The sequence below is a fragment of the Sitophilus oryzae genome, unplaced genomic scaffold (assembly GCF_002938485.1).
Source record: "Sitophilus oryzae breed Bouriz unplaced genomic scaffold, Soryzae_2.0 scaffold_1744_pilon_pilon, whole genome shotgun sequence".
Classification (NCBI taxonomy): domain Eukaryota; kingdom Metazoa; phylum Arthropoda; class Insecta; order Coleoptera; family Curculionidae; genus Sitophilus; species Sitophilus oryzae.
This window is the reverse complement of record NW_022146440.1, coordinates 727,002-754,216: the sequence shown is the minus strand read 5'-3', so window position 1 is coordinate 754,216 and position 27,215 is coordinate 727,002. Positions and strand designations below refer to the sequence as shown.

The following is a 27,215-nucleotide window of genomic DNA, read 5'->3' as shown; positions in this document are numbered from 1 at the left end:
TATATAGACCTGTTGTTTCGATTGCTTACCCAACTCGGACAAGGTTTCAAATCAGTTAATTGGGACATACAATTACCAAATAACAAGCTACCCGTTTTTCCGGCCAACTCGACTAAATCGACCCAACCACTCGACCGAATTAGACCATGTGTATTCGGCATAAACGCTGATACTCCATCCAATTTGGTTAGATGATTGATAGTTTGATACTTTTTATGGTACGAAATCAATTGATTCAGCAACCAAACCAAAGATGAAAACTAAGCAATAATCTATTATCAACCAATAAAATTTGAGATACAATATATGATCTAATTTTTTTATGATTTAGTTAACCGTTATTCATATCGACAATCACATTAAATTTTTTTAACTACCGAAGTCAATGTTCAATTCATCATAAAACTATTTGATTATACAGTACTTTGGATAGCATCAGGAAACAGGACCATATTGAGTATTTGTATATCATTTTGGCGTCTAGTAAAGTTATTAAAGGAAGAGGAATTGGACCAAGATGGTTATCTGTATCACGATTGGTGGAGATTAACTTAAACGTATTAATTATTATTTTAGATTTTACTCGAGGGGTTTCTCACACTTGAAACATGTACATTCTCTTGGCAGTCCTTGATCTCAGTCTTACGGCAGTCGACTGTAATTGTATGGGAGACATAGGTGTTAAAATGTTTTTCCATGTGGAACATGGAAAGTGACCAAATCCCTAACAACAAAGCTACAAACATTTGTTAATAGATGCCTGCAACGAATTCTTTGTATATTTTGGCCAAACACTATCCAAAATGAAGATCTATTGCATTTAACTGGCCAAACTGAGATAGGCAAAGAAGTGATCATATAAAAGTGGTAATGGATAGGGCATCCTCTAAGACAACCTAACCACAATATCGAAAGAAATGCCTTTAATTGGAACCCACAGGGACAACGGAAAAGAGGACGCCCTAAACAAACATGGCGCAGAACCGTAATGGAAGAGCTAGCGAAGTCAAGAATATCATGGCCAGAAGCTAAGAAAATTGCTGAAAACAGAACGATATCGAAGGTTTTCACTGAAGCCCTATGCTCCACATAGGAGCCAAAGGAAACAATGAACTGAACAATACCTGAGAATACCCCTCGAATTTACTTTACAGAGGAAAAAAATGCCTAAAAGTGTACATTAACCTAGGATACGGTATTTTGTAGTCAAACATGAATATATTAATTTACATTCATAAGAAAACAACGACAGCGAATGAAAATATAACATGCTATATTATGTCGATGTACTTGGTTAGACTTGTAAATAAACCAATAACAATAAATAACTTATTATTATTGTTTACAAGAACTATTAACCGATAGTCGTCTGTGATGCGGCCAGTTTCGCCCATTTAGCATCTTTGAAGCGGTGGTCACATGCCGATGCCGCCACCGTCGCGTCGTCATCGTCGTCGCTGTTTCTCTTCGCTCCATCGCCGCAACATTAAGGACTCAACTGAACCGAAATAATCGTTAATGCATTCCAAAAGAATATTCATTCTCCGCTGGCTCGCTGTGAATCGCACGCTTTTCTCCGCGATGACCAACTGACGTCTCAACGCAATTTAATGTAGCAGGAAAAGTTGTTGAATATATTATCAACGAGCGATGTAGAAAATAAAGAAAGCAGGCTATGAATAAACTTTATTAAAGCAATTTCTTTCGCAAAATCTCTTAAAAGTCAATACTTAAATACTGCTGTTCATCCATTAGTCTGCAGTTTAAAGATACAGAACAGCAATTCAAGAAGTTATGTCGTCTTCATTTGACGGATCAGGTTCTCTTTATTGAGTAGTTAAGGAACCTACTACGTATTTGGCAACCTTTTAGAATATAGAATGTTTGGAAGGGGTGGTTAATCACCGCGACCTTATAGATCTATTGAGTATCCCCCTTTCTTGAGTTATAACTGAGTTATAACAGTCTCAGGGCTTTGACAAATGCCAATATCTGGGACGGCTTCATAGAGGCTAGTTCTCCATCTCTGATATCAGTTGTACCAAAGAATATTTTAATAACCGTTGTACCAAAGTTTAAGGCACGAATGGTTGTCGTCTCGGCGCACTCAGTAACGAGGTCTTCTGGTGTTCCCCCTTTTTTCCTACAGAATCTGCATTCGTCGTTGTTTCTTAGCTTCAATCTACGGAGGTATTCGTTGAGAGAACAGTGTCCTGTTGAAAACCCAATCCAAGTTACGGATGGAGTCTTCCAAGTTCTCGAATTCTGTTTTAAGCTGATGGTTTCCACTTGGAAAGCAGAACGGTTCTGATCCAGTTAATGGAGTGTTCGCTACTTTTGTTTTTTCATTGCCTTCTAACCCTTGATAAGCTGGCACCCCAGACTAGGAGGACTTTATTTTACTTGCCTAATTTGTTCAGCTTCTCTAGGCATTCTTTTTGCATTCTTCTAGTCATTCTAATTTCGAATTAATGGTTACTGAGTTGATCGCTTTTAGTGCTGCTTGACTATTGGATAAGATGGCTTTTCTTATTTTTGATGTCTATATCTGTGGTTCCTATCTAAGATAAATTGTACGCATTTCTCAATAGCGTAGATTTCTGCCTGAAGGTTGCTGGGATAGGTGGCTGTTGGTTTGGAGTATTTAGTTTTCCGCCCAAATATCCCTGTCCCTGATTTGGTTTTCGAAGCATCAGTATACCACATTATATACAGTGTGGTTTTTACATGCTGAGCAAACGTTTCTCTCTTCCAATCTTTTTTATTGCTGAATACAACAGTGTGGAGTTTCTCTTGTCAACCTTGGGATTAGATTAGATTCTTCGAGGTCTTTAACCTTCCTAAGGACCTTAACAGATTTATTATTGTTATTATGGTCCTCTTCTGATCCTTAGGTTACATTCTCTAGTACTATCTTTTTTTCAAAAAGTCTAGCAACTTGAAAACTGAACTCTCCATTATAGCTCTCTGTCAAGGGCTTATCATTGTATATTACAGAGAACCGCACGTTCGGCAGGCTGTCGCACCGACATGACTTCTTCCTTCAATATTATTAGCTTTTGGCGAATGTTCTACTATGAATTGTTCATCTGTCTCTGACCTCGTGAATTTTTCCACCATTCTATAGATTTGTGAGCCATTCATCGTTCAGTGACCATTCTATTGACTGCTTTTGTAACGCCGCAGAAGAGTTCTGGGCTTATGAATGGTATTGATGACTCTCGTGCTTTAGTACCCAGGCTAACGTAAAATTGCTACGCTCACCCAATGTACTTAGAGCACACACACAATCCCGCACTAGTCTAGAACTGACCTGCGTAAAACCGAGTGCATTTAGCGCTCTGGGAAGATCTTGGCTGTCTGTGAAAAGAATTGCCTTATTAGTTCTTCTACACAATAGTAGATTGCCGTTATTTCCGCCTGGAAAATTGTGACATCCTTAGATAGGCTTACGTAAAAAGGTATGCCTTGTTTCGTCCCTACTATTTCAGTCTTCAGATTGATTTAAGAATCTGGTTTTATTATCGTTAATGTGGTTTGTATTGACAACTAGAACAAAAGTTTCTAAAGCGTGTACTACTTCAAAATATATTATTAAATTGATATTATTTTTTTATTTATAAGCAGACTACTTTGAATCATGTAAGTATTGTTAATACTGTCGAGATCTGTTTAAAAATTGGAATGGCATACCGGATACCAGGTGGTGGATCGTTTTTGGAATCATAGGATATCCCATGCAAATTTCTCCCTTATTAATTTTACACCTAAGTCGTAAATAGGGTTTTTAAAGATCTGCTTATGCTGAATACACATGCAGTTTCTACTTATGTTACTTGGACACTGCATATGGTGTTAGCTCGATGACTTAAAGTATCTTTCAACTTTTCCTTTGTTAGTTGCTTCAGAATGGTTTGACTGAAAAATTAACCCAAGCAGCATTTGGACGTCGGGACAACGTTGTGTCACGCGACCAAACGTCGGGGCGCAACGTCAGCACAACCTCGTGCCAACACTAGTCTGCACTAGTTTGGAGAATAATTTTTGGGTCGAAACGACGTTGGATACCGACGTTGTCTAGAAGCCTAATTTAGTACAAACTGCAGCGTTGTTTAAAATCCCAATTCACAGAAATACAAAACTAATATGGCGTCTAAGTCGTGTTTTATCCTAAGTTGGGACAATTATAGTAAAAATATTATTTCTATGATTTAGTTAGAGACATTATGTCAGATGGCAGTGAAGGAAAACAAAACAAAAGTATTTAAGTGCGGAGGATGTTTGAAGATCATAATTATTGAAACACTTTAACCGACTCTGTAACTCGTTACCCAAGGCAAAAAAGTTAAACGCAAACAACTTTATTGATAAATGTATTGTTTCTACTTTGAAAAATACTAATGGGCCTTAAAATTAAAGAAGTTTTAAAAATTTTCTTGAATTTTTTTTTAGTAAAATGAGAATAATTTATTCGCAGTCGAAAAAAATGTTTCCGCGTGTTTTTTAGGGACAAATATTTCAAGTTAATGTATTCAAAAAGCAGGAATTGCTATTTTAGGAACGAAACATTTTCTTATTTAACAACATGGCGGCTTTCACTTTGTTGTTTTGGAGATTAAGATGGAGTAGTTCGAGTAGTCGCATACTGGACTAATAAAGTTGCAGTTCGGCCTTAACAGGTAGTTTACTAGTCGCAAGATTGCCTAATTTAGTCATCCTAGAGTCTGGCTTGCGCCGCCCTCTATAATCTAAATAAACGAGGGAGTGAATAAACTATCGGTAATATATGTCGATGTATATTTAAATTTAGTTTTATATGTACCTTTCTTATGTCCCATTTTAATTAAGTTTTTTTTATATAAACAAAAACAGCACTGAACTGTCTGACTGAACAGAACAATGAAGAGAAAATTTAAGATTTAAGGTTATGGTTCAATACAGTTGCAAAAATGTAGTGACTCGACGTCCTACCAACGTAAGAATAAAGAAATCTAAACAACGTTGGAATTAGTAAAACAGACGACGTTTGCATAACGTTGGAATAGGTCCTGAAACTGACGTCGGAAAACTCTATATTGTCCTAAAATCACTTAAGCAAAAAAGGTTACAAGACAACGTTTATTCGACGTCGCAGAAGCTTCTACTTTGCTGTAGTACTAGTCCAACGTCGGCACAACGTTATAAAAACGTTTAAATTTATTTTAATACCCAAGGTAGGGAGCTAACTATTTTTTGTAACTAATCCAACGTTGTGTTTAGTAAACATGTGGTCGCAAGTCGTGAAAATGCTACTTGGGAAATACTGGGGGATAAGATATGTGTGTTGGTGGCGAGTTGGAAGACCTAGTATTAAATAACAATATAAAAATTGAAGCTTGCGAAGAATATATGTATTTAGGGGTAAAAATCGCAAGCAAAGGGAGATGCGAAAAGGAAATCGAAGAACGAATTGGTAAAGCCAGAAAGGTGATAGGAGCTCTGAACTCGGTGCTTTGGTCTAGGGATATCTCGGATCACAGAAAAAAACTGATTTATAACGCGATTCTAAAAAGCGTAATGTTATATGGCTCTGAGGTATGGCAGTTAAGCGAAAAACATAAAAAGAAGTTGTTATTGACTGAAATGGACTTCTGGCGAAGATCAGCCCGAATCTCCCGTTTATACAGAATTATGAACGAGAGAATTCGTGAAAAAATGAAGGTGGAGGGTAACATTGTACAAGATATACAAGAAAAACAACGGCAGTTGTACGGCCATGTACAGGGTGGGTCAAATTCGACGCTTGTAAATGGAAACACCCTTTTCTATAGGAGATAGCCAAAAACTAATATCGGTGTCTGGAGCTCAATTTTTGTCAAAAACATGATGGTGAAAACCGCATATCGATATCTGTTACCGTTTCGGAGTTACGGGGTGTTTTTCAAAAATATGACAATAACAAATCACTGTAACTTTTTTGCTATGGAAAATTTTGTATTTTTATGAAAACATTTCCAAAGCACCTTTTTACGTAGACTTTAATGGTTTAAGTATAATTTTTTTAAAATTAATAATTTAAGAATTATCAACAGAAAATTAGATTTTTTAAATGGGACACCCTGTATATTTTTAATTTATTGAAAAGGATTTAAAATTGCCTTTCCAAAAATATAACACACTTGATATTTTGCGCGATTCCTCTTCGAGATATAGAGTATATAAAAATTCGCCGGCTTTAAATAAGTAGACTTTGAGCGGCACCGGCTGTAATGCAAAAAAATTCTAGCTGTGAGCATTAATTAAAACGAAAATAATATTTGCTATGAGAGATGCAGAATTTTATAACTATTTAAAATATATTTAACCAACGTCAACACATTTAAACTATATCTAATAACAATAAAAATAAAAAGCAAACCAAGACATGAGATTTTGCTACAGCTGTTCGACATATCAACCTTATATCTGTTATGGACAGACGGGGCAGTTTTTGAACATTTCTCGCGGAATTCATTAACTCAGTGGGGGTGAAAGATACCCTTTCATAACTGCTAAGTATTTTTAATTCTTGTCTAGATTATACAGAAGAATAAGGAACCTTTATTCGCAAATATATCCATAGGATTAGATCCATGGGCTCTAAGTCATTCGGCCTCGACGGCCAACGGTTAGGATCTTGGTTAGCTATCCAATTATTCTTGAAATTGGCTGCAAAAATTTGCTAATAACTTCGTTCAGAGGCGGTGCGTCGTCTTGCTGGAAAAATATGTTTTCGAGTTCCATTAAGGGCATATCGTCAATAAGGGGTCCAAAGCCTACTAATTAAAAGTGGCGAACTTTTAAAAATTCTGTATTTCGAAGGGGATTATAACAAAATATCAAGTGTGCTATATTTTTGGAAAGGCAATTTTAAAATCTTTTCAGTTAATTAAAAATATAGAGGGTTTCCCAAATAAAAAATCAATTTTTCTGTTGATAGCTCTTAAATTATTAATGTTAAAAAAATTATACTTAAACCATTAAATTCTACGTAAAAAGGTGCTTTGGAAATGTTTTCATAGAAATACAAAATTTTCCATAACAAAAAAGTTACAGCGATTTGTTAAAAATGCACATTTTTGAAAAACACCCCGTAACTCCGAAACGGTAGCAGATATTGATATGCGGTTTTCATCATCATATTTTTGATGAAAATTGAGCTCCAGACACCGATATTAGTTTTCGTCTATCTCCTATAGAAAAGGGTGTTTCCATTTAAAAGCGTCGAATTTGACTCACCCTGTACAACGAATGGCTGACGATAGAATACCAAAGCAAGTGTTGCAGTGGACACCTACAGACAGACGTAAACGAGGCCGACCTAAACTCTCCTGGAATCAAGGAATCGACAGAGCCATGTTGGAAAGGAACCTACTAGCAGGAGATTGGGACAATAGACGGAGGTGGCGCATGGAGACCGGAAGGCGACGAAGGATGACGCTGTAAAACCGGACATATATACATACATACATTCATACTGGGGGAACTTTTATGAACTGTTGTCATATTTTTTGTGGTAGATTTCACTTCTGTTTCTGTAGCGAGTAGCGAGATGCACAGATTTGATAGAAATTAGTTTAGGTTTATTATCCGATATACACGGGTATATGTAGGTATATTAATTTTAATTTTATATCCATTATTAACAACTTTTTTAGGTGAAAATTGAAAGGTTTTGGTCAAAACTTTTCAATTTATTAGTAATTATATTTTTGATCAGATTTTTTATCTGTTCCTATATAAAATTTTTCCTCTATAACAACACTTATACGGTAAAAACTAAATTCTAAAAAATTTGGACCACCAATTTTATTAACCGTTTAAGTTATGTATTAAAAATTTAAATTGGCTGGTTTCATCGCTGAATAAAGAAGGTAATTTAAAAATGTTTCTTTAAGGCATGGTAATATCATCACTTGGCTACATCCTTTCTGCAAGTTATTAAATTTTATGATGTGCTGGATGTTGAAAACATTTAAAATGATAATTGAAATGAGAAATATGAATATAAATTTCTAAAAATGTTTAGTTCAGAAGTTTTTTTGCTCTTTTAGTCAAACAAAAATAAGTCAATTATCACAAACAACAAAACTAATTTTAGTATGAAATACAGAAATTAATGAATTTTATATTTTTAGTAAAAAAAATTGGCGCCGGGAGGCACGTATAGCCGCACATACTAAAATATGTTAATATTTCAAAAACTGCGACTTTTTTTGATGTTATTACAAATTTTGTTGCAAATATTATTCCTATTCATAATTTGAAAACCGCGTTTCGGTAGTTACTGTAATTTTGGAGTTTTTTTTTTAATTTTTTAACCCCCTCCCATACCTCCTTACCAACCACCATCCCCACCAAAAACTAATAGCCAGATTCTCGGGTGCCACATTATTTTTGTGCCAAATTTGGTTAAAATCAGTTTAGCGGTTTTTGAGTTATCGTGTTACAGACAGATGGACAGACGGACAGACGGACAGACAGACATACGGACAGACAGACAGACAGACACCATGGAAATATTTTGTATTTAGGTAATTTATGACCCAAATAACTCAATTTGAGTGAAATTAAAAAAACTTTTTTTTTTGTCGATCTTAATGGCCTAACATACCTACCTATTGGTATGGTCGGCTAAAAATGACAATAATGAACAAATTACATGGAAACTGATTATTTTATATTTTTTAAACCCTTAAACGCTTTGACCCTATTGTTTAAACAACTTTCATTAAAAAAGTTTTTCTCTATAGGTACCTAAAAATATGTTCTTTCAGAATATGAAGAAAAATGATGACTTTGTGAAAAAAATATTTTTTTTGACGTCATTTCCACCGTTTTGAAAAAAGTTGAAAAATGTTTAAATACGAAAAAATGTAGCTTACACACTGCCATTCAAATCCTGTCTTCAAAATTTGTATTTGCAATATTCCTTTTCCTGTTATAAGCCAAGGGCGGGAAGTTTGAATCACCCTGTACAGGGTGAGTCGTAAAAAGTGCAAATTTTTTAACGGTACTATTTCGACCCTAGAAACACGTTTATGAGGTTTTTTCGCGAAAGAAAAATATTGAAAATTTGTTCGAATCTTTTTTAAATTTTAAGTTAAAAACATAATATCTTGATAATATGGCAACATAGGTAGTAGAACAAATTAACATGAAAGAAAAATCAAGAAAAAATCCAGTGTTTCTCATAACGTAAACAAAAAATATATTTTTTCAATTTTCAAAGTAAAATAGCTCGCTTGTTTTGGACTTATTTGAAAACGGTAAAGAGATAATAGGTATGTTTCTTTTGTTGAGAACTAACCCTGAAAATATTTGCACTTATTTAAGACTCATCCTGTATAAAATTTTTTTAATCAAAATCCACGTATAGGACGACAACCAGTCAAAAGACTTTTTTTGACTGGTTGAGATCAATTTATAGTTTCTCATTTACATTAGCATTATAGTGAAATAGAGCTGCCGGCCGCTCAAAATTGATAAACTGTCATTAGTCTTAATAAATAATAATAGATGGCGCTGTTGGAATAGTAGACTTAATATCTTACTACTCGTTCCCGCCGTAAAATAAAAATATATACCGCTTAAAAATACCACTAAATCTACTCGCTTCGGCGGTACATATACTAAAATTGGAACGATACAGAGAAGATTAGCATGGCCCAACGGTACCAACCAACGGTACTATTTCGACCCTAGAAACACGTTTATGAGGTTTTTTCGCGAAAGAAAAATATTGAAAATTTGTTCGAATCTTTTTTAAATTTTAAGTTAAAAACATAATATCTTGATAATATGGCAACATAGGTAGTAGAACAAATTAACATGAAAGAAAAATCAAGAAAAAAATCCAGTGTTTCTCATAACGTAAACAAAAAATATATTTTTTCAATTTTCAAAGTAAAATAGCTCGCTTGTTTTGGACTTATTTGAAAACGGTAAAGAGATAATAGGTATGTTTCTTTTGTTGAGAACTAACCCTGAAAATATTTGCACTTATTTAAGACTCATCCTGTATAAAATTTTTTTAATCAAAATCCACGTATAGGACGACAACCAGTCAAAAGACTTTTTTGACTGGTTGAGATCAATTATAGTTTCTCATTTACATTAGCATTATAGTGAAATAGAGCTGCCGGCCGCTCAAAATTGATAAACTGTCATTAGTCTTAATAAATAATAATAGATGGCGCTGTTGGAATAGTAGACTTAATATCTTACTACTCGTTCCCGCCGTAAAATAAAAATATATACCGCTTAAAAATACCACTAAATCTACTCGCTTCGGCGGTACATATACTAAAATTGGAACGATACAGAGAAGATTAGCATGGCCCCTGCGCAAGGATGACACGCAAAATCGTGAAGCGTTCCACATTTTTTGAAACTTTAAATTTTAGACTACGTATAATTATTAATTCAAATTAAAATATTATAATTATATTTTTTCTTATGTCATTTTATTTCGCGTTCATTACATGCCATTATCTTTTTATAATTTGAGCGTCCGGATTGCACAACGACCTTAGCGCGTGGCCGCGGGCAGGCCAGTAGGCAAGCGAGACAGCGACGCGCCGATTTACCAAAATAAATAATTTTAAACCTGCCGTCATTTCGTTAATAATTATCGTATCGTGTTGATTGTTGCATAGAAATACTCATGAGTCTTTAGCGCTTCCGACAAGCCTAAATATCTGGATTATTTTTGATATTTTCGATTTGTTTACATTGCCCGAGCATATTTTAACTTTGAGATAAAAATCTCTGTTATAAATTTTAAAACTGACAGATATGAATACTGTCATTTAATTAGTTATACATTTAGTTACAACATATTCAAAATTTAGGTCTATCGGTTTATGCTAGCAGTAATAACGAGTATAAGTAAAAAAATGGTCAGTACAACGCTCGCCGTTTTTAGCGCACGTTCAATTTTGGTTTTAGTTTTAGCGCTATTTTTACAGAAAATAAATTCTGAACTTTGATCAAATGACAAGAACATTATCATTGCCGATATCTCCTGGTTATAATGTAGTTCTTTTTTCGAAATATTGCAATGTTTTAGCTTAGAAAAAAAATTTGAATTATGCGGCTTTTTTGCGAGAGCTACCGGCGCGGCGCTGCGTTAATAAAGAGATGGCTATGTACGTCAATCGAAAGACAGTATTTGCGATAGTCTTTTGTTTACACGGAGTATAGAAAATTTTTGCCACAGCTTGTTTACTACCAGTAGTATTTCTGCGTTTTTTTAAATTATTTATTATTAAATAGAGGGAAATGCGACCGAAAAGACAGGTCAAAATTTAGTAGAAATCCGGATAAATGGAAGTGCAATATTTCCAAAAAATCTCGTGACGAGGTAAAATTACAGTCTATTGTGGCTATGACTGACGTACATAGCCATCTCTTTATTAACGCAGCTCCGGTAGCTATCGCAAAAAAACCCCGCATAATTCAAGTTTTTTTTAAGCTAAAACAATGCAATATTTTGAAAAAAGAACTACATTATAACCAGGAGATATCGGCAATGATAATGTTCTTGTCATTTGATTAAAGTTCAGAATTTATTTTCTGTAAAAATAACGCTAAAATTAAAACCAAAGCTGAACGTGCGCTAAAAACGGCGAGCGTTGTACTGACCATATTTTTATTTATACTCGTTATTACTGCTAGCATAAACCGATAGACCTAAATTTTGAATATGTTGTAACTAAATGTATAACTAATTAAATGATAGTATTCATATCGGTCAGTTTTAAAATTTATAACAGAGATTTTTATCTCAAAGTTATAATATGCTCGGGCAATGTAAACAAATCGAAAATATCAAAAATAATCCAGTTATTTAGGCTTGTCGGAAGCGCTAAAGACTCGTGAGTATTTCTATGCAAAAATCAACACGATACGATAATAATTAACGAAATGACGGCAGGTTTAAAATTATTTATTTTGTTAAATCGGCGCGTCGCTGTCTCGCTTGCCTACTGGCCTTGTGTGCGTTTTGTTTTGCGGGTTTGCAACACCAAGATATTTGCATCTTAACTATTTTATAAAAATTAGGTAAAGATTTGAAATGGATAAGACCTCAGTTGTAATACTATATGTGTAAAAAGCCCATGAAAAAATGCGGGATTTGCAACAATAATGACATAAAAAGGAAATATAAGTGGATAAAACGGATTTTGTTGCAGTAACGTAATTTGTAGTGAATTTTATATCGTTATACAGGAATAAGGGACTTTTGCTGCAGTTTGGGACTATGTTTATGTAGATTTTAGAATACACTATTAATGTACAGTTCGTCTGCTGGATCTGTGTCTATGAAAGGAATGCGGACAAAAAACGTTTAAATAAACAGCAATATATTTTATACGTCAACTTGACGAGCACGTCACCGCAAATCGCTCCGCCCACTCATTTTATTGGCTACTTGTAAATTTGTCGAATTTTTATTGATGGGATGGGTTGTCTAATTTTTTACGAAAAACATCGAGAGAATATCGTTTCCCCTCTCACGGATACCCCGTAGCCACAGAACGGACAGACGTACTGTATATCAATAGGTCATTTAAAAAAATGGATAAGGCGGGTTTTGCAATTTGACACCTCAATTAAAGACAACAAAAATTGCTTTTTCGAAGTTAGTTAGTACTTGGTACATTATTTATCGCACACAGTTATAAGATATCATGTTTTCAACTGTGCCACCGAGAGTCAACAGCCTATAATTTATACCTAATACGAATAATAATAATTAATTAATATTTAGAAATTTTTTAACTCTGGTCGGATTTTAACTCTGGTCTGTTATGGTAATAATAACTAATAACATACAGATTTATAAATTACTAGTTTAAGCCTTTGAAAAAAAAAATTTATTTATTTTTTTTTAATTAAATGAAAAACAAAAAATCCGGCGACGACAGTTTATAGAAGAGCAAATTAGCTATCTTTTAGTAAAAAAAAGCAACTTTCTAGAGCAAGTCGTTACTTCAGTAGAGACGACACAGATAAACATTAGCATTTTATATATGTAGATAATTTTAAATCTGTATTTGAAATATAATTCTACCTGCTATGAAACCTTTTTAACTGAAGATGGTTTGAATCCGATTAAATAAAAAAGTATTTTTTTCCTAGATTAACACTCTGTTTTTGCTTATTCAACACCTGCTTATTAGCATGCGCCTAATTGAAAAGCATAAAAAACATAAAACCTTAAAATATCGTAGCAAAAAACTTTCCTCTTTTAATGGCAGGTAGAAGGATTATCTACCTATATGTCATTTAAATACACCACCGTTAGATTTTTTTGGAATGTCATTGTAAGGATATTCAAATGCATGAAACTATGCTATAGTAAATTTACATATAGTTTGTAGATAATTGAGGCTTGAGCCCCATTTTTGAGAAATATAAACAAAAACTTAGGCCGTATATGAACGCTGATAAACGCTATATAACTTTTTGCTGCCAGGGGTAGTTTTTAACTATACATAAGACTTAATAAAACTAAATATTTAATTAATTAAAATATAAAATTAATAATATTTTCGAGAACCTAGCAAGACTTTACCAAGTCTTACAATTTTTAATAGATTTTTACTAGGTGCACTCTCTACATAGAAAATCTTAAAATAAATTCATAGTATTTTTAATGATTTAATGTAAATATGAAAAACTTTAAAGAAAAATAATTTATTTTTTATTATTCAATATATTATATTGAATTAGCATTATTTCTTTCTTTAAAATTTTATGCAATAGTCGGGAAAACACTATTTTTGACTGCAAAACCGCAAAAGACTTGCATGCTTGCACTAGTAGATCTTGCTTTTTGTGCAAGACCAAGACCAAGACCAGTCTCGCTTATCATTAATTAAGTTTTATATTACGCTATTTGGCTCAGATATTTCTTTTTAAATTTATGATTTGCCATGGGTAGCGAAAATCAAATAATCAAAATAACGATGATTTTTAAGTATTTAATTTTCTTTTTTAATTCAGTCTTTATCTTTTTCTATTTGTAAATATTTAAAACAGTAAATTAAAAAAAAGGCATTATTAAAGAATATTTTTTGAGCAAATTGTGTATAAAGAATATACAGGGTGGTCCGAACTGCATTCCGGAAACTTTGGCAGCATATTTTGCAGATTAAAATAAATAAAAAGTCTGTATAAATGTATGTCCTAAGATGCTTAGTTTCGGAGATACAGGGTGTAGAAGTTTCATTTTTATTTCGATTTTTTCCAAATTATTTCATTCTTAATCATCTGCTGATGATGCTAACATGGTTAGCGAAACGCGCGTCCAGTGTAAAAGTAAAAGTGTTTTGGTGTATTGTGGTGATTTAGTGTTTTATTTTGCAATTTATGAAGTAACATCAATATTTGAATGAAAATTGGTGTCTGGGATTTTTTTGACATGAGAAGTTTGATTTTGTGATGTCAATATGACTCCTACTTGTAGAGGGCGCCACCTACATATGTTTTAACTGGTTTGAAGAGTAATAACTTTTCGTCCATAGCTGTATAAAACTATTGAGTAAAAAAATATACATTTACAACTCTTTTTACATAAAAAAGGTCTCTTGGTAAAAATCGCTAGGAGTAATGGTTCTCCAAATATTTGGAATTGAAATTATCAATACCTGTCATCATTGACATAAATTGAACATGTTGACTAAATAGTTATTAAACCATAAATTTAATTTTTTTTTGTGCCAAAAGTTCAACAGAAACTGTTTAATAATAATTTTTTCGCAGAAAAATTTATGATTAATTTAAAAAAATTAAAATTTATTATTTCAGTCAAATAACTAAACTCAACGCGTGCTTATTTTTTGTCAATAATGATATGTATTGATTATTTCCATTCTAAATATCTTGAAAACGGTTGCTCGTAGCGATTTTTACCAAGAGACATTTTATACAGGTACGGACGAAAAGTTATTACTCTTCAAAACAGTCAAAACGCATGTAGGTGGCGCCTCCTACAAATAGGAGTTATTTTGACATCAAAATGGAATTTCTCGTGTCACAAAACTCCCAGACACGAATTTTAATCCAAATATTGACGTTACTTCAGAAATTATTTAGAAAAAATCGAAATAAAAATGAAACTTCTACACCCTGGATCACCGAAACAACGTATTTTAAGACATACATTTCCTATACGAACTTTTTTGCTTATTTTTATGTTCAGAATATGCTCTCGAAGTTTACGGAATACAGTTCGGACCACCCTGTACAAACAAGGATATTATGTTCTGTCGATTTTTGGATGATGACTGTTAAAATAGTCTCTGTCTACTTCCCCTAGGAGATGCAAGACCTTGTCGTTGGTGGGGAAGCTCCTGGTCAGGTGCTGGGGGGAATCGCCCCTAGCACTTGGCTTGGTCTAAGAAACATCTCACTCATCGTCTCGTCCCTGACTGTAGTGTCGTGGCCAGGGAATTGCACCAAGACATATACCGATACCGGGTGGGGCTACGGACAGCCTCAACCTTGGGGCATCAGGGGGCACCCTGTATTTTACCCCTTACTTCTACATGCGGGGCTCTGTAGAAGTGGACCGACTGTCCCTAGCGACTCATGGGAACACTATAAGATCTGGTAATAATAGTAATAAAAACATCACCGGTGAAGCTGTGGGGAAACCCCCTAGCGACACTGGGAACAGTAACAATGAAAGTTCCAAGGGGCCAAACCCAAAGAGAACTACAGGAGAGGTGGCTGACACTTGCGTGAGACCATCCTCCGTAAGTGGCATACAAGTTACCACCTCTTCCAAGGGTCGGGAGCCTACGTCCTACCTCTAAACCCAACAGACGACACAAGCTACCGTTTCGTCTACCCGGCCTGGGTCGTAGCTTTGGTAGCTCCTCGACTGTGAAGGACACGGGTCTCCGTAGGAAGTCCTGGGGCTGTATGATGAGTTATAACTCAAGAAAGGAGGACACAATAGATCTCTAAGGTCGCAGAGAATAACCCCCCTCCCACTTATTCTAAATTCTAGTCACTGTCTAGCAATCAATATAAATTGTCTAATTAAAAATTTAAAAGAAAAAAGAAATAAAGTTGTCCCTTAAATATCTAGTGTAAAGTTTGATGCATAACATAAAATAACCATTAGTTACCTGAAAAATGTAATTTTTTTTCTTTTATTTCTAGGTAATGCACGCGCTCCTTGAAAGGAAGTAATTACACCCTTGAAGAATATTTTGAAGATCTACTTACTTAGACCATTGAAGTTTATTACAATTCAATTCCTTACTTCAAAGAAAAACATAGAGGCAATAAAATATTATGACGGTACAGGGTACAGGTAGGTACAGGAAAAGTGTCTGGTGCCAAACATTAATTACTTAATTACTGAATTACTGAGTCTTAACTTTATATCAGAGAAAGACTAGGGGCCTACAACACAAAATTTACAATTGTAACAAGTATAGTAATTGTAAGAAATTTGCTTATGTCTAAAAGTCTTTTTAATTCTATAACTCAGTCACCTTAAATATGATTGTTTTTTTTTCAAAAAGTATAGTCACAAAACTACAAGATATAATATCCTTTTGTCGTATGTATATTACTTTATATTAGCCTCGAACAGCTATTTGTATTTGCTGTATACAGGGTGTTCCTTAATGACGTGCTAATATTTAAGGAGGTTATTCTTGGACCTATTCTAAAAAAAAACTTCATATGAATATAAATATGTCCTAAACATCTTAACTTTTTTGATATAGGGCGATAGAATGTTCTATTGTTTTTTTCAAAATATCTCTGATGTTATATTTGATACACGTCTTCCATGCATCAAAATGCTTATTTTGATATACAAAAAAAAATTATTTGACATCTGAAGTAAACTGACTTTATTTTTTTAAGCAAAAACTATGCATCGGACCAAAAAAATCAAGAGATGTGGAGATTTTGAAAATAATTTTTATTTTCAATTTCAGTTTTTTTATAAGAAAAAATAAATAAAACATTTTGTAGACCAAAAAAGGTATTTTGATGCATAGAAGATGTGTATCAAATTTCATAAAGATATCTATAATAAAATCAAAGATATTATGAAAAAAAAATTTACAAAATTTTACCGCCATCTGTAGGTATCTCAGAAATTAAGATGTTTAGGACATACATTCATATGACGTTTTTCTCTTAGTTCTAGAATCACCCCCTTAAATATTAGCATGTCATTAAGGAACACCTTGTATAAGACAGGCATTAGTAATCTTTTGGTTCTGAATAAATCAGTTATTAACAGTGTTGTTACAATAAGTACAATTGTACTATTTTAGGTACATTTGATAGTCAAGGAGTACATAGGTACAATTGCAAGAAAAAATGTACAATTCTTTCTTCTCAAACCAAAACTAACCCAAACTTAAACCCACGTACTGTACATCTGCTGGATCTGTGTCTATGAAAGGAATGCGGGCAAAAAACATTTAAATAAACAGCAATATATTTTATACGTCGATTTGACGAGTGCGTCACCGCAAATCGCTCCGCCCACTCACTTTATTGGCTACTTGCAAATTTGTCGAATTTTTATTGATGGGACGCGTCGTCTAATTTTTTACGAAAAACATCGAGAAAATATCGTTTCCCCTCTCACGGATACCCCGGAGCACAGAACGGACAAACGTACTGTATACATATGCATTTTTAGACGAACGGTGATACGCGATGCGTGGATTTGAAATGCAGGTTGCTAGGAACTGAGGGTTTAATTCAGATCATACTCCTATGAGGTTGCATCCTCTATCAGGTGGCATGCTCCTATACGACCTGCATTTCAAATAATGCCAACGTGTCGGCGGCTATTAGTTTCGAATACCTTACTTAATCCTACCTGAACTCTGTCTTCTGTCTTTAGACGTTAGACGTACCAAAACTTGGTAAATAAAGAGGGTAAGAGCGATTTCGACACCATTTATAGTACAAACATTTTTGCCCTTGTAACAACACTGGTTATTAATAGGAGATTAACCATCTTCCTCATAGCACGTGAATGTAAATATGTGCAGGCTAATCCAATTTTTGTGTTTCTGGAAGTGTCCCATTTGGAAAAATTTAAATTATCTTCCACAGAGCAATTATTTGAAGTCGCCAACATAGCAATATTGTTATAAAAAAATAAGAAACTGTAATAATATAATAGAAATAATTTATTTTCTAATAAAGGATAAACTAAAACTAAACATTAAAACAAAAAAAAAGTTCCAAAAAATGTGGAACGCTTCACGATTTTGCGTGTCATCCTTGCGCAGGGGCCATGCTAATCTTCTCTGTATCGTTCCAATTTTAGTATATGTACCGCCGAAGCGAGTACATCTGCTTTTATTTTCAAGCGGTATATATTCTTATTTTCAGTCGGGAACGAGTAGTGAGATATTAAGACCACCATTCCGACAGCGCCATCTATTATTATAGAGGGTAACGACGCTAGGTAGAGCTCCGTCTAGTAGAGATGTGTCGTTCGTGAATGATTCGTTCACAATGATCGAATCTTTAGAAAGACCCGTGATTGACTCGGTCACCTCACGTGACCCTATCAATCATATGACCCGAAACACAAAATCCTCTCCTGCGTGTCTTACTGAATTTGAACCTAAAACAACGATCGGATCATTGAAGATTAAAATGAAAAACAATTTAATAAAATATTTTTTGTTTCCAATTTTTTTAATTATTGTATTAGTGAAATAGTCTTTACAAATGTTTTTTTCTTATTACAGTTTACAGTAGATGTTACTATAATACTACTAAAAAGACAAAGTAAAGTACAGTATGATCGAAAAAAAAAACGCCGTCCAGTTGGCTTGGAAATGATGATCGATGGCATTCTCCATATAATTTTACGTATGAATGGGGGTTAATACTAGGAAAATAAAAAAATCGGTACCTATACAAAGTTGGACGATGAGACTTCTTCAGTAATATTGTTATTGAAAAGGACCTGTAAAGGTGTTGAATGTGGCATTATACAAAAACAATTTTTTCTTGCCCTGTATGGGTTATTCAGATTTATTAAAAAAATATACAAATATAGCTTCCAATATTAATTTTACCTAAAATATTAACATGGCGGATTACTGTAGGCCCCTGCAGCTTAACTTATCGTTTAATTGCGGAAACCTAGTAAAATACAGTCTAGTAATACCGGGTGTTAGATACATGGCTCATTCCTATAACTTTTTTATTTTTTTAAACAAAAAAAACGAAATTTGACGATTGATTGACGTATTCACTTATTTCGGGCACTTCCTGTTTCACTGGTAATAACTCCAAAGCTTAATTCAGAACCTCCCAATTAGTGGAATAAATTAGTGGTTTTAATTACACTTTATACTTTTTAGTTTACGATCATTCACAATGTCTAAAAAACGCAATTAAAATTAATAAAATATATATCCTAGGAACAGCTTGAGGTATAGTCTGTTATATCCATAGAGAAAGCATAATATTTAGCTTATATAAACAATAAACTTTTTATTGCTAACCAAAATTTTTTTGACGGGTGATAATCAAAGGCCAAAATGACATTCCTCGCAAATTTTGAAGTATAATTAGTATGGAAAAGTCAAAGGTTCGTTAACTTTTTCCACTAATTGAAAATTACTACCACTAATTATGACGATGACGGTCTGACTGCTTACATTAAAATTAAGTGAACAAACTTCTAAGGCTAATTGAAACTACTAATTTATTCCACTGATTTCGAGGTTCTGAATAAAGCTCAACTTTTGATTTTTGATTTTCAAATGGAACAATAATCGATAATTTTTTACTTCACTTGATAAAAAATTACATTCTGAATAGAATGACATCTCATATGGCAACTTTTTGATTAAAAAATTATATTTTTAATTTTAATCTAGAGTGTCATGTATGTGTCATTAGTGTTTTCGTGTCCATAACGAAAATTTGACTCGATATAGCTATTATATGGTTACCAAACTATTGCTAAAAAAAGCTTTTTCCAATTATGATAATGAGCCACCCTTGTTCAATTCGGAAAAGTTGATTTAAGATTAAAAAATTTGGTTTTATCACATCCATGGCATTAAAATTTAAAATACTATTTTTTCTCAACGAAGATGTCAAAAGTTGACATATGATATATCTGAATGACCATTTTCTATAAAATAAATTATAAAATAAATTAAAAATATACCGAGTGTACCATTTAAAAATCAAAAGTTGTAGTCGTTTCCGCTAAAATAGGAAGTGAGAGAAACTAATTCAGTACGCCAATCAATCTTGATTTATTACATATACGTACATACAAAATCTCGTTTTTTTATTACATATTATATTTATACTTTCGAAAAACACCCAGTATATCTACTTAATAAGTGACACCTGAGATAAAATTATTAATAAAAAAACAATATGCACCAAAAGTTTTATTACTAAACACTAAACTCACTAAAAACACGTCATATTATTTGAAGATTACCCTGTTTTTCGATAATTTAATAATCTTTATAGGAATCTTAAAAAGATTTTATTTTTCCCTCTACGGAAATAGTATTCTTAGACCATTTTTTATAATGATCACGTGTGTCTCTTACAGTGTGCTACCGTTACATTCTTAATGATACGTATGAATTGATCACCACCTTAGTGACTAGGCAGATTCTTGAAAGAAATTATCTCCCTGACGATAGAAATCAATCTGATGGAAAAAATTAAACCCTTTTCGATTGATCCTAATGGTTGATATGTGGATTCACGCATAAATTTGCAACTCATGATTATTCATATTTTAAAAATTAGTTTGCTATTGATGCTAGTTTTACTACGTGTTCCATCTAACCCTTTCCTGTAGAAGAAAGAGTAACCTTTTCTTTGTAAATGGGAAAAGCTAACTGACAAATAATCGGGATCAGTACCTTTCGAGTTTTATTTTCGGGGTTTTGCTATTTGACATCTAAACGAGGGTGATATTATATTCTGAAAACTTTTGTAATAGTTAGAAAAAAGGTAATCAATAAAACAGCTGTCTTTATATCGTATACAGTACGGCAGTATGTTGAGAATTTCACAAAAAAGGTATTGCTAGCCTATTTCCTGAAGTTATCCGCTACCTTAAAGCCGTCAACTCTGTGGAGTAAATATTCGATGCTCGGCACCATGATTTACCTGAACAGAAACGAGAGACATTAGCAAATTCACAAAACTTTAATTTTTAAAAAGAAAAGCTTCCGGATATCAGGCAAAGAAGTCAAAAGTATTTACAAAACTGGAAATAGAACGCTTTATGAAAGAAGCCGATGACAAAGAATTCCTGTTAGCTACTTCGTTGGAGTATTCGGAGCATGTAGGAGGGAAGAAATCACGTTTTTAACCGTAGATGCCATTAAAGATTGTCAGTCATTTATTAGTGTGAAGATTCCGAATACAGAAACTCATTTTCCAAGAGTGTTTACAATTACTGAGGGACCAATAGATGGTATCAATTTCTTACATTATTTCGAAGAAACTCCGCCTGCGGTCTCTAAGGAGTGAATTGAGTAGCTCTAAGGGGGCCATTGCCGGTCCCAAGCCCGGATAAAGGAGGAGGGTTGGGGCTATAGGCTAGCTCCCTATAACCCGTAAAAGCTACAAATGCTAAAAAACCTAACCAAAGCCTCGGAACTGGACGGAAAAATCAAAGCAGACTTAAGCAACGGAAAAGGACAATGAGTTATTGATCATGGAATGTACAGGGCCTCACTACGAAAATAAATGAAGTAATGATAGAAATTAAAAATCTAAAACTAGACGTCGCGATAATCGCAGAGACAAAGAAAAAAGGACAAGGATCGGTAAGCATGGGCCAATATGACCATTTCTACAGTGGTGTATCTAAAGACTGAAGAGCACAACAAGGAGTATCTGTACTTATAAAAAGAAACCTTAGAAAACATGTGCATTCATGGGAAGCTATCAGTGAACGAATCATTAAGATAAATATGACTGTACATGAAAATAGAATAACTATCTTGAGGGTATATGGTATAAACGATGACTCTTTAGTAAATGTTAAAGACAAGTTTTTCGAAGATCTAAATAACGAAATAACAGAAGTGGGAAAAACTAGAGAAATCATTATACTAGGAGACTTGAACTGCAGAGTTGGCAAAAGTACAGATAGCCAAGTTGTAGGACCCTATGGAGAAGATACAAAAAATGACAACGGAGAAATCGACTAATAACCTTATGCGAACAGAATGACTTAAAAATAATGAATGGATTCTACCAACATCGAGATATACACAAATACACATGGATACAAAATACAAGGGGATTAAGATCTATAATTGACTATAATATCATTAGAAAAGACTCCAAACTAAAAGTAAAAGATGTAAGAGTGTATAGAGGAGCCACGTGTGGTAGTGATCATAATCTACTCAAAGCTACAATAGTACACAAACCGAGAAGAACCGATGTAAATATGGAAGACAAAGAACAACAAAAAAGCAACAAAGAACAACAAAAGAGATATAACATAGATAGCTTTGACAATGAGAGTACAAAAGAACTATACAGAAAACGCCTAGATGAGAAATTAATAAATACAAGATTCGAAAACCTCGAAATATATCACGAACACATTAAAAACAGTATACACTCAGCTGCGCTGGAGGCCTTGGGACCTTATGAATATACTAAAAGTAAAAAACCATATTGATGGGATCCAGATATAGAAAGTATTATAACTGAAAAAAGACAAAAATATCAACAATTTTTAAATACAAATAGTGACAATGATAAAGTAGAATATAAAAAAATTCAAGCAATAGTCAGACGCAAAATAACACAGAAGTGGAACGACAATGTATGAAAATCAATACTTATCTGGGTGGAAGAAAAAGTACTGAAAGCTGGAAAATGATAAAACAATTAAGACAAAATCAAAATAAGGACATAATATCGACAGTAACAATGGACAAATGAGAATCGTATTTTAAAACATTACTTACCGAGAACAGAACATATTTTGAGACAGATAAAGAAACACAAGAAAGGATAACAGTAGCCGCATCTCCCCTCAGAATAACAACTAAAGAAGTAAGTAATGTAAAAATTTAAAAAATGGTAAATCCGCAGGCCCGGGAGATATACCAGGAGAACTGATAAAATATGGGACGGAAAATCTGTACCGACATATAACAAAACTCTTCCAGATGTGCATAGATGGCGCAGAAGTACCAAAAGATTTTAAAACCTCATATATCACGACGATTTTTAAAAAAGGGAAATCGAGAAGACTGTGCAAACTATAGAGGCTTGGCAGTGACAAATACATCAAGTAGAATATATGGAAAGATACTAAAGAATAAAATAGAAAATAAATATAAAAAGATAGAAATAGAAGAACAGGCGGGTTTTAGAGCGGGAAGGTCTACTGTAGATCATCTGTTTACCATAACACAGGTCTTAGAGAAAAAAACGGCAAAAGATCAAGAGGTACACTTACTATATATAGACCTCCAAAGGGCTTATGACAGCATACCATTAAATAAATTGTGGGAAACGTTGGAAATAACTAATATAAATGTCAACCTACTTAAAGCAGTTAAGAACTTATACTAGAACACCACAGCTAGAATAAAAATACGAGACTCATTGTCAGAAAGCATAAAAATTACAAAAGGCCTCAAGCAGGGATGTTGCCTATCTCCTATACTATTCAAAATATACCTGCAACAAGCACTAAAAAATGGATGCTTAAGTGTAGAGGAATGGGAATCCCCCTAATAAATGAGGACACCCTATACACCCTATTGTTTGCGGACGACCAGATAGTCCTAGCCCAAGACCACCACGACCTTGAATATATGGCAAGGAAGCTGATAGAGGAGTATAAGAAATGGGGGTTGGAGGTAAATATCACCAAAACTGAATGTATGACTGTAGGGGGACACAAGAGAACCTAGTCTTAGAGGATGGAAGCGTGATAAAAAACTGTGACAAATATAAATATCTCGGATTAAAAATAACTAACGATGGAAAACTCGACGAGGGTATAAAAGATCGAATAATGCAAGGCAGAAGGGCAATATCTATGTTGAATGGTGTACTGTGGGATCAAGGAATCTCTAAAGCTAATAAGAAGAACATATATAATACGGTAGTGAAAAGCATAATAACTTACGGAAGCGAAGTATGGCAGATGAAAAGCAGAACAGAGTACATGCTATTAGCGACCGAAATGGATTACTGGAGGAGATCAACAACAGAGTAAGGAAGATTATGGGAGCAGCACATACAATTGCGGACGACATAAGAACAAAACAACTCATATGGTTTGGTCATGTGCAACGAATGCCCGATCACAGAATACCAAAACAAATTTTAATGCGGACACCTCGAGGCAGAAATAAAAGAGGAAGGCCGCGACGAAGCTGGAGGGAGGGTGTGGATAAAGAACTAGAAAATAGCTGATGATCTCTGGCTAAATAGACAAGAGTGGAGGTTAGGTGTCGGAAAACGTCGTAGAACGTTCTGAACCGACTTATATTTTTTATATATATATACTGTTTGGTTTTCTCTTTTCAGTTTATATCTTATACTGTTTGGTTTTCTCTTTTCAGTTTAATCATTTGTTCCAGATATGTATATATATATATATATATATATATATATATATATATATATATATATATATATATATATATATATATATATATATATATATATATTTCGTAAGTATGCAAAACTTAGACCACTCAATGTGACACACCAGCGATTTTTCTTGACGTATCGTAAAAATCAATGCTGTACCCTGCCAGTTGGAATCAATACAATTATAGTATCGGGGTATGCCAAAAAAGATAGCGGAATTTCTTGGACTCTCCAACGCCACTGGTCATTGTTTCCGGCGCAGCTCTGCAACAATGCTGGCAGATTCAGGAGCGGACATAACAGTTTTAAAGCGGCATGGAGGTTGGCGATCAAGCTCGGTTGCTGAAGGTTACATTGAAAATTCAATTGAACAGAAAACCGAAATAGCAAAAAGAATCATGGGACAGAACAAGAATCATGGACATACGCCAAATAAGAAATTAAAAGCAGTTCACGTAGAAGCAGAAGCTACCAGCATTATCAGTACAAGAAATTTACTTATTCCGACTCCTACAACTTGTATTTCTCTTAAAGACGAAAAGTTGGATGCATCTTGTATTCACTTTAATAATTTAAATAATTGAACCTTTAAGATTTATAATAAATAAATATTGTCATTGTTTCTAACGTTTCATTTTTTACTTTTAACTTTTAGGCACTGGTGCCTAAACAAGTGTCACTTTTAGATACTAGTGAATAAAAGAATGTCATGTCGAATCTCAAATAAATATCAAAAACTGTCAATTTCGAAACGCTTTCACAAAAAATATGATGATATTCACCTTGCTAGATATGTTTACATTTAATATTTCATCCTTTCTTTGCTTGCCTTATCTCGCCTATTTCCAAGTAATAAACATTTTAGTGCCTTTAGAACGTAAAGTTACATTTTTAAACGTAACGTCCGTCCTAAAAATTGTTGTAATTTTAGAGATAGACATATAAGGTAAGAATTCTAAAAACTTTATATGCTTATAAACAGCTACGTGCTTCCAAAAAGAAGCCGGCTTTAAAAGAAGATCTCCCAATGATGATATTACGAACAATGACCACGTTTATTTCGAGTGTTTCAAGCGAGTTCCACTTAAAGCAGATCCTAATCCGCCACGGTTTATTTTACATTAATTGCAGGAAAATACGATCCATATTATATTCGATTCGAATCCAGCTTCACTCAAGACAATCTCAGAAAAAAGTGGGATTGACTTGAAGGTTCAAACGCGCTTTAAAAATCAATCGTACGTTTTTATATCCTCATTTGAAGCCAGCAGAATTATTCAAGTGCACTTGAAACACCCGAAATAAATGTGGTTATTGTCTGAAAGATAAAAACAAATAAACAAAAAATATATGGTCAGAAGTTATCTGTCGTCTTTTTACAGTTTAGTAGCAAACAGGGCCGGATACAGGAATTTATTTTATAGGGGGGGCCCAAAATAAAAAGTAATGTAGAATATGCTTTTTAGGGCGCCATTTTTAACCCAAAAGCCTAATATTTAACACAATTTACAGGTTTTAAGGGGTGCCCGGGCCTCATGGGCCCCCCTCTGTATCCACCACTGGTAGCAAAATACATTTATAAATGAGATTTGCGGTTAGGATATATTTTAGTTAAGCTACTATTATAATCAAATTTAACGCTTCATAATTAAGATTCATCTAGCTGTGTTAGAGGAGTTTCTATACCAGCGCTATCTTTTATATTTTGCATATAGAAGATAAAGGCAGAAAAAAGCAGTAGATATTATATTTTAAACACTATACACAAAAAATATGAGAATATGTTTTTACCACTCTTTTTTGAGTATTACTACTCTCAACGAAGAGAAATGCAATTCTGCATCTGTTGGAACAAATTCTGAAAGCAGTTATTCCTCTAGCTTGTTTGTACCTTGAAAACTGAGTTCATTCTTAAATTAAATCATTCTTAATTTTTGCAAAAGTAAAGTAAATAAGTCGTTAGGACTTAGGTCGGAGGACTGTATGAAGAATGATCCAACAATTCGATGTCTTTTAGCATTAAAAACTCAGTTGCTTTTCGAGCAGTTTAGGAACTTAGCTTACTGTAGCATTGTCTTGGTGGAGGATCATTCGTCGTTGAGGGTTTGTTTTGCAAAATTCTGCAATTAATTCCAGCCTTTCCGGAAAACAAATAGATAACCAATCAGCAGTAATAGTTCCTTGATCTTCCAGAGGAATTGTTGCTACTATGACCCGCTTTTGAGACAAATTTTGCCACCATCTTTTTAGATCTTTTTAGAAACACTTAGAGAACGAATAACTTTCGTCGATTTTGGTTCATCTCGGACTGGGGTTTATTTTCGGGTTTAAAGAGTAAATCCCGGATTTCTTACAACTGACAATACAGTCGTTATGATGAAATTGTCGTTCATAACGGCAGCATGTTTCAATTTCAAATAAACTTGAAATAAACCATATCCGAAAATGACAAAAGTTGACATGTGATATGTCATTCTATTCAAAGTGTTATTTTCTATCGAGTAAAAAAAATATCGAGGGTGCCATTTAAAAATCAAAAGTTGTAGTCATTTCTGGTG

General features: G+C 33.8%; 2 non-coding genes and 1 pseudogene across 2 annotated transcripts; 2 read left to right on the top strand and 1 right to left on the bottom strand.

Moving 5' to 3' along the window:
* The first annotated feature begins 9,626 nt into the window (after positions 1-9,626).
* On the top strand, positions 9,627-9,688 carry LOC115881927 (annotated as a pseudogene).
* A 611-nt stretch (positions 9,689-10,299) lies between these two features.
* LOC115881926 lies at positions 10,300-10,406 on the top strand. Its single transcript, XR_004050114.1, has one exon. It is a non-coding gene; the product is annotated as a U6 spliceosomal RNA (small nuclear RNA).
* Positions 10,407-18,263: 7,857 nt separating this feature from the next.
* On the bottom strand, positions 18,264-18,370 carry LOC115881925. Its single transcript, XR_004050113.1, has one exon. It is a non-coding gene; the product is annotated as a U6 spliceosomal RNA (small nuclear RNA).
* Between the last annotated feature and the right edge of the window lie 8,845 nt (positions 18,371-27,215).